At 49.6% G+C, this 17,518-nt stretch overlaps 2 protein-coding genes across 3 annotated transcripts in view; one reads left to right on the forward strand and one right to left on the reverse strand.

The window, feature by feature from the left end:
• Nucleotides 1-17,518, reverse strand: part of LOC135057435 (guanylate cyclase 2G-like) — a 213,686-nt gene that overhangs the window by 185,296 nt on the left and 10,872 nt on the right. The gene's annotated exons all lie outside the window — the stretch shown is intronic.
• The window catches only part of ACSL5 (acyl-CoA synthetase long chain family member 5), a 93,788-nt gene continuing 79,418 nt past the window's right edge, over nucleotides 3,149-17,518 (forward strand). The window contains exon 1 of one of the 2 annotated variants that reach the window (XM_063962566.1): nucleotides 3,149-3,287. The gene's annotated coding sequence lies outside the window, so the exon portion shown is untranslated. Of the gene's footprint in view, nucleotides 3,288-6,904; nucleotides 6,996-17,518 lie in introns of those variants that run through there. The other variant, XM_063962569.1, reaches the window with a different exon arrangement.

The following is a 17,518-nucleotide window of genomic DNA, read 5'->3' on the forward strand; positions in this document are numbered from 1 at the left end:
ATTGGTGACTGCCAAAGGGTGGACTATCAAAGTTGAAAAATATTGCAGTACACGCATCACGTACAAACCACACACAGATGGCCTCTGCGCGTGTACTTGTTCTGCCGTGCGTGCACATATCCGCAATTTGCGTATGGTCGCTCCCGCGGTCCTGCGCATCAGCGCGTGGTATGGGTATTTACGGTAGAGTTTGTGAACGCATGGAAAGCTAGCAAAACACATTACATATTTAATCCAAATAGTGCACAATGTACACATAGTCCCCCTGCACCACATATGAAATAAACAACAGTTTAAATGGTTTCAGAACAAAGGGATTCGCCTTTACAGAATAGGAGGGGACAGAACAAGGTCATAAGGTGGTGTTTGGTATCCAGCTGTAGGGTATTTTAAGGGTAACATTCCGGTGTTGGTCTGCGGAAGATCGCATATTCCTGCGGATAGTTATGTGCAGAATCAGAATATAGATATAAACTGTATTTACTGTATATTATGTATGCAGCGGGAATCCAGAGGAGACCACCCACAAGAGCAGTTGGGAAAGACCGCCTACCTTTTCAAATCGACCTATGACCTCTCCTGTACTGTAAAAGTGCATTCCTGTGTCCAATGGACAAAGGGATTACAGTATCCATTGTATTGCTTTTGGAAGAATTGTATAAATAAAGCCTGCTGCAGCCTGGCCTGGCGGAAGACTCACAAAGTTATCTATCAGATGACCGAGGACCGGGCCGGGTAGCGCAAGCGATTCCAATCACGTATGTACATTGACTGTAGCCATTATTCTGTTATATTGTCTTATATTGTAGTGTATGATTTGTATTGTAAACCCCCTTTCAGCAATATTACGCTGTGGTGTCAGAACCCAGTGGTTTAACTACAAATTGGTGTTGTCTTCCTTTTCCTGCTAAGGTTTAAAAGTGTATTAGTAACGCATCGCATTGCGGTATAAAGTTTAGAGTGTACTCATTGGGTGTGTACGCGCTGTGAGTACTTTGTACCGTCAGCGCGGCGTGTGTACGCAAAGTCCGTACACTGTACGGGACTCTGTACGCTAATAGTGTAAAAAGTGCGTAGAGTGTGTATTAAGTATAGCGGCCGCAGCAGCTAAAGGTTTAAAGTGTATTTAAGGTGTGTTTAAGGTATAGCTTTCATTCCTGTAAAATAATCAGCATTATCAGTATATAAGGATAGGATAGTATACGTAGACAGAAGCCATCAACTGTTAGGTGACTTATGTCAAGAACATGGCCAAATCCACAATTGGCCAAAAATAGTACTATATGTCAAGAAATGCCCAATCAAAATGAAGATCCAAGCCCATCAAGAATCTATGGCATAATCTGAAACACGTGGTCCACAAATGGTTTCCAAGAGATTACAATACGATGTGCCGCCAAGGGGGTGTGTCATACTCTGCCCAAAGGACCTGTCTAGTTCCACAAATGGGCTTGTCTATGCTTAAATGCATTTTGTTGCGAGATATTTCTATATAACATTAGTAACAATATATTTTGGGAAGTTTTGCAAGTATTGATACTAACATTGCTGTCTGCAATATGGGGTTTCTTGTTTGCAATATGTATTCACTATGATATTTCTTTTCTTCTCACTCAGCACAATGATAAATGTGATGCTTATGCAATAAATTCCAAATGCAATTTAACCTTGTGTGAATTCATCCCTAAACATATAAGTAAATTATGATTCTGGTGTATTATATGTTATTTTATTGTGGACACTGCACTGTATCTTGTAGGCACCACCTATATTTATTGGATGTGCTGGTTTACCTACCATTACAGCATTAACCAAATCATTACAGACACCAGACACTCTGATTAAACAAATGTGTTTACAAAAAAAAAGACTACTAACAACAATTCTTACCCTAACAGCTCACTAGCAGCAGCACGCTATGGATGAGTGCACAACAGCAAAGATAAGAGGACCCTGTGCGTGATCAGTGTTGCTGTCTCTATATCCCGTCAGGGGTTCCCAGAATAGGGGATAATGAGAGTTGACACAAATCACTTGCAAAGAAACTCCTGCAAAGAAATCCTTAGTGTCACCCCTGGCAGAATCTGAAGAATCCAGGAGATTGGACCTACAAAGCAGGGCAGCAGGAGATTTATGGATGAAACAGGAGCCTCCCAGAGGATGCGGATGTGGGAGGGTAGGCAACCTAAGCCAACTTGATTTAACCATCTGTGTTGAGCCAGGGATATACCTAAAACCTGGACCGTTGCGGTGCCTTGAGGACCACATTTGAGAACCTCTGGCCTAGATTTTCAAATTCAAACCCAGGTTATCAGTATTATGCTGCATTCACACCGCAAATGCCGGGTCCTACCCGGTAAGACAAACGTGTACTTACCGGGTGGAATCCGGCATTTGCGCTCCGTTGCAGGCTTCCCGACCCGGCAATATACCGGGTCGGTTGCCATGACAACGGAGGCTGCAGCAGCAGCAGGGGCGGGGGTGGAGGCGGCGTCGGGAGATGAGCTCATCTCCAGCGCCGCCTCTCCCTATCTTGTGAATGGGAACCGTGTCGCATCGACACGGCTCCCATTCACACCGCACCTGACCCGGTAATCAACCCGGGTAAAACCCTTCTTTTTTACCGGGTTGATTTACCGGGTCAGGCGACCCGCTAAATCGCCCAGTGTGCTTTCACATCGCACACTGACCCGGTTCGACACGGCAATATGCCGTGTCGGTACCGGGTTATTTGTGCGATGTGAAAGGGGTATTAGTCTGGCACTGGAGCCATTTCCAGGTGGTTCTGGGTGCACTTTTTCCAGTTGGCACATGTAACAAGCAAGTAGGAGACCCAGAAGTGTGACCCCTGCCCAGAATGCCAACTGTCAGAGCAAATCAGGTATTACATTTACTACAACGCAACATTCGAGCCCTGTTAAATGTGTTACCTACCTAACTGCCTACAGACTATCCTAGAATTCAACTTTAAAATTGTTACAACAACCAGGACAGATTTCAAAGGGGAATTATAAATAATTGCGCAAGCATCTTGTGTGTAACCTGTGAGACTGGCTGCGCTGTCATGTACAGCTTGCTACCAGTATTTAAACACAGAGATTTCTACCTTTGAACCGATTGCAGCGAAGGTTCAAAGATTAGACTCTAAGTGCAATGTGAGGCTTTTATTACAGCCGTGCCGGAGACGTTACCGGTACAGTCCCTCAGCAGGACTTGTCGTGGATACTACAGGTCCCAGAATACTGCATCATTATAAGAACCAGGCGGCTAAGATTCATTATAAAGAGGTAAGTGGGTATCCTCAGGGCCAGCACTGGTCTACTGATGTTTCATATGTCATGGCAAAACTGTTCCAGAATAGTGGAAGTACTGCGGAGCACTCAGCGAGGGTTCTATATAATATATACAGCAGTTTAGTCTTACCATATACAGTATAGTGGCAGGTAAAGTCATGAGTCTCATAGTATGTGAAACTGAAAGAATCCGGCTCAAAGGAAAATTGCTGTCAATATTTTTCTAGGATTAGAGTATGTTGTTAGCGATTTACATATTAACACTTGCTTTGCTGGTGTATCTGATGCAGTGTCTGTTGTACAACCTACTCACACCTGGGTGCAAATCCTATGATAGCTTGTTGGTTATATGACCATTTTGACCAGAGCCGTCCCTAACCAATATGATGCCCTAGGCAAGATTTTGGCCCCCTAGCACCACCGCTGCTTCCGCCTCTGACCTTGCACCTCTTTTCCAGCACCACTACCCCTCATCCATAGCAGTACTTATTTTAGTGTTTGTACCACCTATATTTTAAATAGGAACAGTTTGCACATTTGGCGCACAGCCCAAAAAGGGGTGTGTTTTTACTGGCAAGGGGCATGGCCACACAATAGTAACCCCAATTCCAATTACGCCACACAGTACTGCAACTTTATTCAAATTTTGATCATGCGATAGTGTCCATAATTCATATTACATCCCACAGTAGTATCACTTTACCTTATAAACGTTACTCCTCACAATAAAGCCCCTTATTCACATTACATCACACTGAATTGCTCCTTGTTTACATTACACCACACCCTATTGCTCTTTATTCACATTAGACGACACAGTAGTGCCCTTTCTATACGCAATGCCAAATAGTAGAGCACCTTATACACATAATGCCACACAGTAATGCCCCTTACACATATGAGACACATTATTAATGTCCTTATAAACATAATGGGGGTCATTCCGAGTTGTTCGCTCGCAAGCTGCTTTTAGCAGCTTTGAACACGCTAAGCCGCCGCCTACTGGGAGTGAATTTTAGCTTATCAAAATTGCGAACGAAAGATTAGCAGAATTGCGAATAGACACTTCTTAGCAGTTTCTGAGTAGCTCCAGACTTACTCGGCATCTGCGATCAGTTCAGTCAGTTTCGTTCCTGGTTTGACGTCACAAACACACCCAGCGTTCGGCCAGACACTCCTCCATTTCTCCAGCCACTCCCGTGTTTTTCCGAGAAACGGTAGCGTTTTTTCGCACACACCCATAAAACGGCCTGTTTCCGCCCAGAAACACCCACTTCCTGTCAATCACATTACGATCACCAGAACGAAGAAAAAACCTCGTAATGCCGTGAGTAAAATACCTTACTGCATAGCAAATTTACTTGGCGCAGTCGCACTGCGGACATTGCGCATGCGCATTAGCGACTAATCGCTCCGTTGCGAGAAAAAAAGAACGAGCGAACAACTCGGAATGACCCCCAATGTGCCTTACACATTATGACAACCTTTATTAATGCCCTTTTACACATAATGTCCCTTACACATATGCTGCACATTATTAATGCCCTTATACACATAATGACATACATAGTGCCCCCTACACATTTGCTGCACGTTATTAATGCATTTTTACATGACACACATAGTGCTCCTTACACATATTCCAAATACTACCGCACAACCAACACACTCACATGCACACAGCACTCACACTGCCACTAACACTGTGACCTCTGCTTGGATACAGATGTGTCCTCATAACTCTTGCCTCAGTGCTAACGTTGGGCACATTTTCTTAATGCATTGCTATGTGGCTAGGATGCACAAGCAGCTTCTGCTGATTAAAATGATATGCAGCATGCCTATATACTGTGTGAGACTGTGGCTGTATCTGCATATGAAATGCTACACACAGAATATAGGCATGCCGCATATCATTTTAATTAGCAGAAGCTGCTGATGCCCCTAGGCATATCAAATGCCCTAGGCAATTGCCTAGTTTGCCTATGCCTATGGCCGGCTCTGATTTTGACAGTACTGTATGTAACTGTTCTGCTGTAATATATATTGTCACGTAAAGGTCAGAGGATAAGAATAGGTAGGGCTAAATCTAATATAAGGCACGAGAGGAAATGAATTTGCATATTTACTAAGGTGTGAGTTTACAGAAGTGCAGACGTTGGCCGTAGTGACCAATCAGATCCTACTTTTCATTTATCTAGCACCTTCTAGGAGATAATAGCTAGACTCTGGTTGCTATTGGCAACACCTCCAGTTCTTTGAACCCGCACCTTAGTAAATATACCCCACAGGGGCTGTTGCACAGTGGAGTGTATGTGCGGTCTTAAGTACAGCTTGCATGTTTTCACAGTGCGCATGCTCCAGCATTGAACAAGAGGTGCCATGTTGCATAAAAATCTACATACATGCAAATATATATATGTGCATTTATATGTCCATGTACACAATACAGAGGTTACAAAGGAACTATGGGGTCTGTTCATGAAGCAGTGAAAAGGGGTGGTATTCATGTGACCGCCGGTCGGCTGACCGACAGTCACGTGACCTCCTCCACCATCCCGACGGCTCACTATCTCGACGGTCGGCATGCCGACCAACAGGGACTATTTCCGCTCGTGGGTGTCCACGACACCTATAGAGTGGGAATAGAACCCGTGCGACCGCAGGTCGCCACCGAGCCCGCAGTGTGGCTAGCGCAGCGAGCCTGCAAGGGGCTTGCTGCACTCGCCCCTCCCCGTCGGGATCCCGGCGTCGGTATGCTGCCGGGATCCCAGCGTCGGTAAGCTGACCGGCGATCTCCTGACCGCCGGTCAGCCGTACTACACCCGTGAAAAGTGTGGAGAAGTGAGCCAGTGGAGAAGTTGCCCATGGCAACCAATCAGCATTGAAGTGACATTTATAATGTGCATTCTATACAATTGTACGGAGCAGCTGATTGGTTGCCATAGGCAACTTCTCCACAGGCTCACTTCTCCACTCTTTTTACCGCTTCATGAATAGAAAGCTATTTGTGTAGCACTCAGCGTCAGGTCTATAGCAGCAGTGTAAATGTCCCCCTTTTTAGTCCACTACCTCCCATCCACCTTCCCAGGCTTTGCTATTTACATTTATGAAAAGGAAGAATTTACAAAATGTAAAAGGCAAATAATCACTACAATCCCCAACCAACGAGGGGCGCCGTACTCCTCCCAAGTCCGCTGTGGACAGCTGAGCAGTTGGTCAGTTTAGAAAAATGGGGACGCTGGCTGCAACAAATATTTAAATGCTGGGACTGTCCCTGGAAGACGGCGGATAAACCAGGTAAATGTCTTTTCTTTATCTTCAGCCGCATCTTTTGTGGACACAGGTTATCTCTGTAGGAGCAGCACTTTATCCCTAACGACAACAGCACAATTAACTGCATTTAACATTAACTATATTCCGAATCCCTCCGTCATGTGGAATTCACCCTCAGTAGGACACACAGGTGCCTAGTTTGTATTTGTCTCCTCCAGGAGAGTTCCTGAAGGAGAGATGCAGGTAGCATTGGGAAGGAGGAAGGGGGGCGGAGTCCAGTTACTATGGCTCCCAATGCAGAGGCCTTTCTATAATGGGTGCAGAGTGTGCACACAGGCCCTCAGGTCCAGGGGGGCCGACACCGCCCACCCTGCACCCGGTCAGTGACCGGTTCTGTTATTTGGAACATTTATAAAAGCAAGATACGTAAGAACATATTAAAGTATTAAGACTGTATCATGTGAAGCAATTGCCAATGCGTTTTTGGACTGTGGAAGGAAATTGGAGTACATGGAGGAAACACACACAAACACAGGGGAGAACATACAAACACCACACAGTTAGGGTCTTGGAGGCAATCAAGGCCAAAACCTCAGTGCTGTGGGCAGAGGCGGAACTACCATTGGTGCAGGAGGTGCATTCCACCGGGGCCCCTGAGGACTAAGGGGTCCACTGCTGCCCAGACCAGCAATGAGTTATCCCCTGCCCTATGCCCCCCACCCCCCTGCAGACAATTTTGGGCAATGTCAGATGCTTGGCCCAGTGCAGAGATCAGGGTGGACCTCACTGACTGAGGGACCTGCTCTTTACCTCAGGTAGGCGGGGCTGACCTTGTGTGTGCCGGGCTGATAGAGGAGTCCTGTCACCTATCAGCACTGGTGATCACAGCCACTTACTGTCTCTAAGCTGGGCAGTCGAGAACCAGGATGGGCCCAGGGACTTTTCAAGGGGTGTGGCCTAATCACAGGAGGTGTGGTCATGTACCGTTTGATTTTTTTTTTGTTAAACGAGTATTTTAAGCACTTCCATGGCCATACTGCAGCCCAGTACACAGCAGCGTGAGCTGGGCTGAGGAAAAGAGCTGCAGCTGCTGCTGCTATGTAAGGGGGAGGGGGCCTGGGCCCCTACTGGACCCTCACTGGGCCCTTCCATCAGACCTGGGTTCGGGTAATTTGTACCCTCTCCCCCCCTCTCTCGGCACCACTGCCTCTTAGTAACACACAGCTGCACATTATTTCTGATTCACTGCTGTCATGAATTACAGGCAGCTCACACCCGCTGTAACTGGCACTGTCAGAGTCTGACTGACTGAGCGCCACGCTGAGGAAAGCACAAGAAGTGGTTGTACCCCTGTCACCCACTGTCTCTCCCTGTCAGCCTCTGCCTCCCCCTGCCTTATGCTATCACCCTTTGCCTCTCCCTGTCACCCACTGCCATGTGGCAAATACAGGGCCGTCGAGAGCCACGCCAGGCCCCGGTAAAGGGGCGGGGGCATGGCTTAATAAAGTGGGCGTTACTATGCACTTTAATATAAAAGTATTTTAACAATAAAATAATTGTGGGGTGGCCCACGCACTGCACAAGGGGGGTGCTGTTTTAGCACGGGGGGGGGGGGGGCGGGAGGAAGGCTATCCGCTTCCTACCTTACTTGATCTTAAAGCGGGTCCCTCCTACCCTGGCCAGCACCATCTTCCAAGTGATATTTGGGAAGATGATGCTGGTCACAAGAGAGCAAAGTCTTTGGTTTCTATGGGCCAGATGTACTAAGCCTTGAAAAGTGATAAATATCACAGTGATAAAGTACCAGCCAATCGGCTCCTAACTGTAATTTTTCAAACACAGCCAGTGACATGGCAGTTAGGAGCTGATTGGCTGGCAGTTTATCACTGTGAAATGTATCACTTTTTAGGCTTAGTACATCTCCCCCTATGTGTGGCGACATCTTCCTGTAGTTATCACCAGGAAGATGGCGCCGCCGCTGGCTGGCCCCAGCACAGGTATACTTGGGGGGGAAGGCGGGGGGGGACGGTTAGCGGACTCGGGCCCCTTCAGCAGCCCGAGCCTGGGTAGTTTGTACCCGATCCACCCCCCCCCCCCCCCCCGGCACCACTTGGTATATAGTGAAGTTATATTTTTGCACCTGGGCCCACCACTCACAAGTTCCACCACTGGCTGTGGGGCAGTCATGCTAGCCATTACACCAACCGCGCTGATCACCATAAAATAATAAAATATCCCTTCTATAGCGTTATTTATAAGTGTTCGTTAAGATAATGATGTAGTGCTTAGACTGGTATAGATGCCAAACAGATGGTTCTCAGCCAAAGATTAGATCTAGTCATTGACTGTCCCAGGCCACTAATGACACTTACAGTATTTCTATGTGTTGTTTATTACCCTAATTCCTGCAGTGGACCCTGTTCATGGTAACTTGGTGAAATCCCCCATACAGTGAACACAGTATAAATTTACCTCTATATAGTGACCTTTGGAGTTTAGGGGCACATGTACTAAGCAGTGATAAAAGTGGAGAAGTGAGCCAGTGGAGAAGTTGCCCACGGCAACCAATCAGCTGCTCTGTATACATTTATAGTATGCAAATTATAAATGTTACGTCAATGCTGATTGGTTGCCACGGGCAACTTCTCCACTGGCTCACTTCTCCACTTTTATCACTGCTTAGTACATGTCCCCTTAAGTTTGTACTCACCGCAGCCCTGAACCCAGCTCTGTATTCTGTCCAACGTGCCCACCTATGGATCTCTGACTGGGGAACACAGGGGGTCATTCAGACCTGATCGCACGCTAGGTTTTTTCGCTGCGCTGCGATCAGGTCAGAACTGCGCATGCGTATACACCGCAATGCGCAGGCGCGTCGTACGAGTACAAAGCGGATCATTGCTGAGCGATGGATTTAACAAAGAATCCATTCGCACAGCCGATCGCATGGAGACTGACAGGAAGAGGGCGTTTGTGGGTGGCAACTGACCGTTTTCTGGGAGTGGTAGGAAAAACACAGGCGTGTCCAAGCGTTTGCAGGGCGGGTGTCTGACGTCAATTCTGGTCCCGGACAGGGTGAAGTGATCGCAGCGGCTGAGTAAGTTCTGAGCTACTCAGAAACTGCACAAACTATTTTTGTACCACTCGGCTGCACATGCGTTCGCACACTTGCAAAGCTAAAATACACTCCCCTATAGGCGACGACTATCTGATCGCAGCGCTGCAAAAAATCCATAGTGAGCGATCAGGTCTGAATGACCCCCATTAAACAATGCAATGTACCATGGAGTCATGTCGGTATCCAGTCAGACTGTCCATATGTTCATTATGTGCTAAATGTACATTTAGGGTTAGGCTATAACAGGGATTCATGCTTTGTCAACATTCTGACTGTGGACACGCACAAGGGGGCTTATTCACATGTGGAAGCAAACAAGCAACTAGGCAACACCATGCTGCACTGCAGGTGGGGCAGATGTAACGTGCAGAGAGAGTTAGATTTGGGTGGGGTGTGTTCAAACTCAAATCTAAAATGCAGTGTATAAATAAAGCAGCCAGTATTTACCCTGCACAGAAACAGGTAGGCTGGTAACAGGCAGGCTGCCCTGTGCAGCCTGGAGCAGGTGGGCCGCCCTGTGCAGCGTGGAGCAGGTGGGTTGCCCTGTGCAGCGTGGAGCAGGTAGGCCGCCCTGTGCAGCGTGGAGCAGGTAGGCCACCCTGTGCAGCATGGAGCAAGTGGGTTGCCCTGTGCAGTGTGGAGCAGGTGGGCCGCCCTGTGCAGCGTGGAGCAGGTGGGTTGCCCTGTGCAGCGTGGAGCAGGTAGGCCGCCCTGTGCAGCGTGGAGCAAGTGGGTTGCCCTGTGCAGTGTGGAGCAGGTGGGTTGCCCTGTGCAGCGTGGAGCAGGTGGGTTGCCCTGTGCAGCGTGGAGCAGGTGGGTTGCCCTGTGCAGCGTGGAGCAGGTAGGACGCCCTGTGCAGCGTGGAGCAGGTAGGACGCCCTGTGCAGCGTGGAGCAGGTAGGCCACCCTGTGCAGCGTGGAGCAGGTGGGTTGCCCTGTGCAGCGTGGAGCAGGTGTGTTGCCCTGTGCAGCGTGGAGCAGGTGGGTTGCCCTGTGCAGCGTGGAGCAGGTAGGCCACCCTGTGCAGCGTGGAGCAGGTGGGTTGCCCTGTGCAGCGTGGAGCAGGTAGGCCGCCCTGTGCAGCGTGGAGCAAGTGGGAAGCCATGTGCAGCGTGGAGCAGGTAGGCCACCCTGTGCAGCGTGGAGCAGGTGGGTTGCCCTGTGCAGCGTGGAGCAGGTAGGCCACCCTGTGCAGCGTGGAGCAGGTGGGTTGCCATGTGCAGCGTGGAGCAGGTGGGTTGTCCTGTGCAGCGTGGAGCAGGTAGGCCGCCCTGTGCAGCGTGGAGCAAGTGGGAAGCCATGTGCAGCGTGGAGCAGGTAGGCCGCCCTGTGCAGCGTGGAGTAGGTAGGCTGCCCTGTGCAGCGTGGAGCAGGTAGGCCACCCTGTGCAGCGTGGAGCAGGTGGGTTGCCATGTGCAGCGTGGAGCAGGTGGGTTGTCCTGTGCAGCGTGGAGTAGGTAGGCTGCCCTGTGCAGCGTGGAGCAGGTAGGCCGCCCTGTGCAGCGTGGAGCAGGTAGGCCGCCCTGTGCAGCGTGGAGCAGGTAGGCCGCCCTGTGCAGCGTGGATCAGATAGGCTGCCCTGTGCAGCGTGGAGCAGGTAGGCTGCCCTGTGCAGCGTGGAGCAGGTAGGCTGCCCTGGGAAGCGTGGAGCAGGTGGGCCGCCCTTTGCAGCGTGGAGCAGGTGGGCCGCCCTGTGCAGTGTGGAGCGGGTGGGCCGCCCTGTGCAGCGTGGAGCGGGTGGGCCGCCCTGTGCAGCGTGGAGCGGGTAGGCCGCCCTGTGCAGTGTGGAGCGGGTGGGCCGCCCTGTGCAGCGTGGAGCGGGTGGGTTGCCCTGTGCAGCGTGGAGCAAGTAAATGGCCTGTAAGGGGGTGTACTCACATATTCAAAGTTCTGACAGGGCATGTCGATTTAGCTGCGGTCTACGCAGACTTGTAAGCGTAGGCGTAGCGTAAGCGTAAATATGCCAGTTTCCAGGTGTATCACTTGCAGCAAGCATAAGCTGGTGCACGTGTGCCCTGATGATGATGACGACTATCAAATGAGCGCATGGATAGGGGGCGTATTCATTGCAAAGATGCGTACAGCTCCTACGGGTGGCTATACGTGTCATGCCGGCGATGTGGGAGCACATACAGCTGACTCTGCATCAGCGCCCTATCCGGTGTGTTATGCTCTGCAATACTTATAGAGGCCTTTGAATGTGACGGTTGTAAATGTCACCTTTACTCCAGCTGGTTGATGTTTACCGTCCCGTGTTTCCTTGTCCTCTGACCCACAATAGTCCAGACGTCCTATATGTCCAAGGCTGTACGTACAGTATCAAACCGTCTCTCTGCTAATCTCATTCTGGGCGGGTTCTGCGTCCCTGGAGTGTGGACTCAGCACTCGGACACCCTACCTGGCCTGTGTCTCTCTACAGGTCTGCAGCCAGTGCTGGGCGGATGAGTTACGTGGGGGGGTGCTGAAGATGGACAGTAACTCTGATGTGACATCACAGACAGAAAGGGGGGTAGCCAATTAGCCGCGATACGCCATCATGGTTTATCGCACCTATCGCCCGGAAAACCCCCAGTTTATAGCAGGTATGCACGATCCCGTTTTTTGACCTATCCTATTAGAAAATTGCGAAAACAGGTGACCTGCGATGTGTTAGCCAGTGAACAGTGCAGGTAACGGCGGGGAAATCAGCCTGTACCCCAAAAAATGCCAAAACGACATAGAATAACAAGACAGAGGTATAATAGAGGGCAAAATAAAAAGATTTTGGGGACTTCAAATGTGTTAAATGGCTGCAATCTCTCTCATTAAATTTGGGGTACATGAAAATGGGTATAAGTAATTAAGGGGGACATTTACTAAGCAATGATAAAAGTGGAGAATTTAGCCAGTGGAGAAGTTGCCCATGGCAACCAATCAGCATTGACGTAACATTTATAATTTGCATACTATAAAATTATACAGAGCAGCTGATTGGTTGCCATGGGCAACTTCTCCACTGGCTCAGGTCTCCACTTTTATCACTGCTTAGTAAATGTCCCCCTATGTATATATTTGGGTTAAACAAAGGCAACTTGCAAAATGACCAATTACTCCCATCTGCACGCCTAAAAACACTTGTCCCACTTATAAAGCCCCCCCCCCCAATATACTTGTCCCATATCCCAATTCTTATTACTTATTATTGGCTAATTAAAAGTAAGTTCTGCCTAATTAGTTATTAAGGGAGGGTGTCCAAGGGGTTCTGAACCAAGGGGGTCATTCTGACCAGATCACTCGCTGCGGTTTGTCGCAGCACAGCAATCGGGTCGGAACTGCGCATGTGTCGGCGCCGCAGTGCGCCGGCGCATGGCAGCCGTCGTTGGGCGGGAGGGGGCTAGACGGCGGCGTTAAGCCGCCGTTTAGGGGGAGCAGTCCGGCCAATGTAGGCATGTCCAGACCGTTGGGGGGGGGGCGGCCTGCGGCGGCTGCGTGACATCACAAGCAGCCGCTGCGGTCCGGGGAGCGACGAGTAGCTCCCGGCCAGCACGCTAAAGCTGCGCTGGTCGGGAGCTACTCTGGAAGTGCAAAGGCATCGCCGCTGTGTGATGCCTTTGCACTTCTGTGGGGGGGCGGCACTGACATGCGGGGCGGACTAGCCCTGTGCTGGGCGTCCCCCCGCATGTCAGTGTGAATGATCGTAGCTGTGCTAAATTTAGCACAGCTACGATCAACTCGGAATGACCCCCCAAGTTCCAATATTTTTACCCAAAGTTCCACCTGCTTAGAGTAGGCGAAGAGAAAGTTGCGGTAAACCCAATGGAGAATTATCGCATGCGAGTAATAGCTGCGATATTGCGGGTGGCGAAAAAAGCCACATTGTTGCCACGAAAATAAGATTTTACTAACCGGTAAATCTATTTCTCGTAGTCCGTAGTGGATGCTGTGGACTCCGTAAGGACCATGGGGAATAGACGGGCTCCGCAGGAGACAGGGCACTTTAAGAAAGAATTTGGATTCTGGTGTGCTCTGGCTCCTCCCTCTATGTCCCTCCTCCAGACCTCAGTTAGAGAAACTGTGCCCGGAAGAGCTGACAGTACAAGGAAAGGATTTTGGAATCCAGGGCAAGAATCATACCAGTCACACCACTCACACCGTATAACTTGTGATAAACTTACCCAGTTAACAGTATGAACAACAACGGAGCATCAGATCAACCCTGATGCAACCATAACGTAACCCTTATTTAAGCAATAACTATATACAAGTATTGCAGAAGAAGTCCGCACTTGGGACGGGCGCCCAGCATCCACTACGGACTACGAGAAATAGATTTACCGGTAAGTAAAATCTTATTTTCTCTAACGTCCTAGTGGATGCTGGGGACTCCGTAAGGACCATGGGGATTATACCAAAGCTCCCAAACGGGCGGGAGAGTGCGGATGACTCTGCAGCACCGAATGAGCAAACACAAGGTCCTCCTCAGCCAGGGTATCAAACTTGTAGAACATGCAAAGGTGTTTGAACCCGACCAAGTAGCCGCTCAGCAAAGCTGTAATGCCGAGACCCCTCGGGCAGCCGCCCAAGAAGAGCCCACCTTCCTTGTGGAATGGGCCTTAACTGATTTAGGCAGCGGCAGCCCAGCCGCAGAATGAGCCTGCTGAATCGTGTTACAGATCCAGCGAGCAATAGTTTGCTTTGAAGCAGGCGCCCCAAGCTTGTTGGAAGCATACAGGATAAACAAAGATTCTGTTTTCCTGACCTTAGCCGTTCTGGCTGCATAAACCTTCAAAGCCCCGACTACATCCAGTGACTCGGAATCCTCCAAGTCAGTAGTAGCCACAGGCACCACAATAGGTTGGTTTATAAGAAAGGATGAAACCACTTTCGGCAGAAATTGTGGGCGGGTCCGCAATTCTGTTCTATCCGCATGGAAAACCAGATAAGGGCTTTTATGTGACAAAGCCGCCAATTCTGACACACGCCTAGGCGAAGCCAAGGCTAATAGCATGACCACCTTCCACGTGAGATATTTTACTTCCACCGTTTTGAGTGGTTCAAACCAGTGTGATTTCAGGAAACTCAACACCACGTTAAGCTCCCAAGGTGCCACTGGAGGCACAAAAGGGGGCTGAATATGCAGCACTCCCTTTACAAACGTCTGAACTTCAGGCAGAGAAGCCAGTTCTTTTTGAAAGAAAATGGATAAGGCCGAAATCTGAACCTCAATGGAACCCAATTTAAGGCCCAAAGTCACTCCCGACTGTAGGAAGTGAAGGAAAAGGCCCAGCTGGAATTCCTCCGTAGGGGCATTCCTGGCATCACACCAAGCCACATATTTTCGCCATATACGGTGATAATGTTGAGACGTCACATCCTTCCTAGCCTCTATTAGCATAGAAATGACCTCATCCGGAATGCCTTTTTCTGCTAGGACCCGGCGTTCAACCGCCATGCCGTCTAAACGCAGCCGCGGCAAGTCTTGGAACAGACAGGCCCCCTGTTGCACAAGTCCTGTCCTAGAGGCAAAGGCCACGGGTCCTCTGTGAGCATTTCTTACAGATCTGGATACCAAGTCCTTCTTGGCCAATCCAGAACAATGAGTATTGTTCTCACTCCTCTTTTCCTTATGATTCTCTGCACCTTGGGTATGAGAGGAAGAGGAGGAAATACATTGACCAACGGGAACACCCACGGTGTCACCACTGCGTCCACAGCTATCGCCTGAGGGTCTCTTGACCTGGCACAATATCTCTGCAGCTTTTTGTTGAGGCGAGATGCCATCACGTCCACCTGTGGCAGTTCCCACCGACTTGCAATCTGCGTGAAGACTTCTTGATGAAGTCCCCACTCTCCCGGGTGGAGGTCGTGCCTGCTGAGGAAGTCTGCTTCCCAGTTGTCCACTCCCGGAATGAACACTGCTGACAGTGCGCTTACGTGATTCTTCGCCCAGCGAAGAATTCTGGTGGCTTCTACCATCGCCACCCTGCTCCTTGTGCCACCTTGGCGGTTTACATGAGCCACTGCGGTGATGTTGTCTGACTGAATCAGAACCGGTTGGTCGCGAAGCAGGGACTCCGCTTGACGTAGGGCGTTGTATATGGCCCTTAGTTCCAGGATGTTGATGTGAAGGCAAGTCTCCTGACTTGACCACAGCCCTTGGAAATTTCCTCCCTGTGTGACTGCCCCCCACCCTCGGAGGCTTGCATCCGTGGTCACCAGGACCCAGTCCTGAATGCCGAATCTGCGACCTTCGAGAAGGTGAGCACTCTGCAGCCACCACAGGAGAGACACCCTGGCCCTGGGGGATCGGGTGATTAACCGATGCATCTGAAGATGTGATCTGGACCACTTGTCCAGTAAGTCCCATTGGAAGGTCCTCGCATGGAACCTGCCGAAGGGAATGGCCTCGTAAGATGCCACCATCCTTCCCAGGACTCGAGTGCAGTGATGCACTGACACCTGTTTTGGTTTTAATAGATTCCTGACCAGTGTCACGAGCTCCTGAGCTCTCTCTATCGGGAGACAAACTCTTTTCTGGTCTGTATCTAGGATCATGCCTAGGAGAGGCAGATGAGCTGTAGGAACCAACTGCGACTTGGAATATATAGAATCCAGCCGTGTTGCCGTTACACTTCCAGAGAAAGTGATACGCTGTTCAGCAACTGCTCTCTTGATCTCGCTTTTATGAGGAGATCGTCCCAGTACGTGATAATAGTGACACCTTGCTTCCGCAGGAGCACCATCATTTCCGCCATTACCTTGGTGAATATTCTCGGGGCCGTGGAGAGACCAAACGGCAACGTCTGAAATTGGTAATGACAATCCCATACCACAATTCTGAGGTACGCCTGATGAGGTGGATAAATGGGGACATGAAGGTATGCATCCTTTATGTCCAGAGTCACCATAAAATCTCCCCCTTTCAGGCTTGCAATGACCGCTCTTAGCGATTCCATCTTGAACTTGAACCTTTTCAGGTATATGTTCAGGGATTTTAAATTCAATATGGGTCTGACCGAACCGTCTGGTTTCGGGACTACAACATGGTTGAATAATAACCCCCTCCTTGTTGAGGGAGGGGAACCTTGACCACCACCTGTTGAAGATACAATTTGTGAATTGCAGTTAACACTGTTTCCCTCTCGTGGGGGAAAGCCGGCAGGGCCGTCGGTGAGGGGGCATCTCCACAAAGTCCAGCTTGTATCCCTGAGACACAATATCTATTGCCCAGGGATCTAACAGGGAGTGAACCCACTTGTGGCTGAACTTACGAAGGCGTGCCCCCACCGGGCCTAGCTCCGCCTGTGGAGCCCCAGCGACATGCGGTGGATTTTGTAGAGGCCGGGGAGGACTTCTGTTCCCGGGAACTAGCTGTGTTGTGCAGCTTCTTTCCTCTGCCCCCGCCTCTGGCAAGAAAGGACGCACCTCGGACTTTCTTGTTTCTTTGTTCGAAAGGCTGCATTTGATAATGTCGTGCTTTCCTAGGCTGTGCAGGAATATAAGGCAAAATATCAGAATTACCAGCTATAGCTGTGGAGACCAGGTCCGAGAACCCTTCTCCACACAATCCTCAGCCTTGCATATGCCTCTTAAGTCGGCATCATCTGTCCATTGCATATTCTACAAGACACGTCAAGCAGAAATCGACATAGCTTTGACTCTAGGGCCCAGTAGACTCATGTCTCTTTGGGCATGTTTTATATATATATATATCTCTTAAGACAGCATCTTTAATATATATATCTCTATATATACATTCTAGGGTCTCAATCTCTGCTGATAAGGTACCTGTCCATGCTGCCACAGCGCTATAAACCCATGCCGACACAATCGCCGCTCTGAGTAGTGTACC

The sequence above is a fragment of the Pseudophryne corroboree genome, chromosome 3, assembly GCF_028390025.1.
Source record: "Pseudophryne corroboree isolate aPseCor3 chromosome 3, aPseCor3.hap2, whole genome shotgun sequence".
NCBI classification, from domain to species: Eukaryota; Metazoa; Chordata; class Amphibia; order Anura; family Myobatrachidae; genus Pseudophryne; species Pseudophryne corroboree.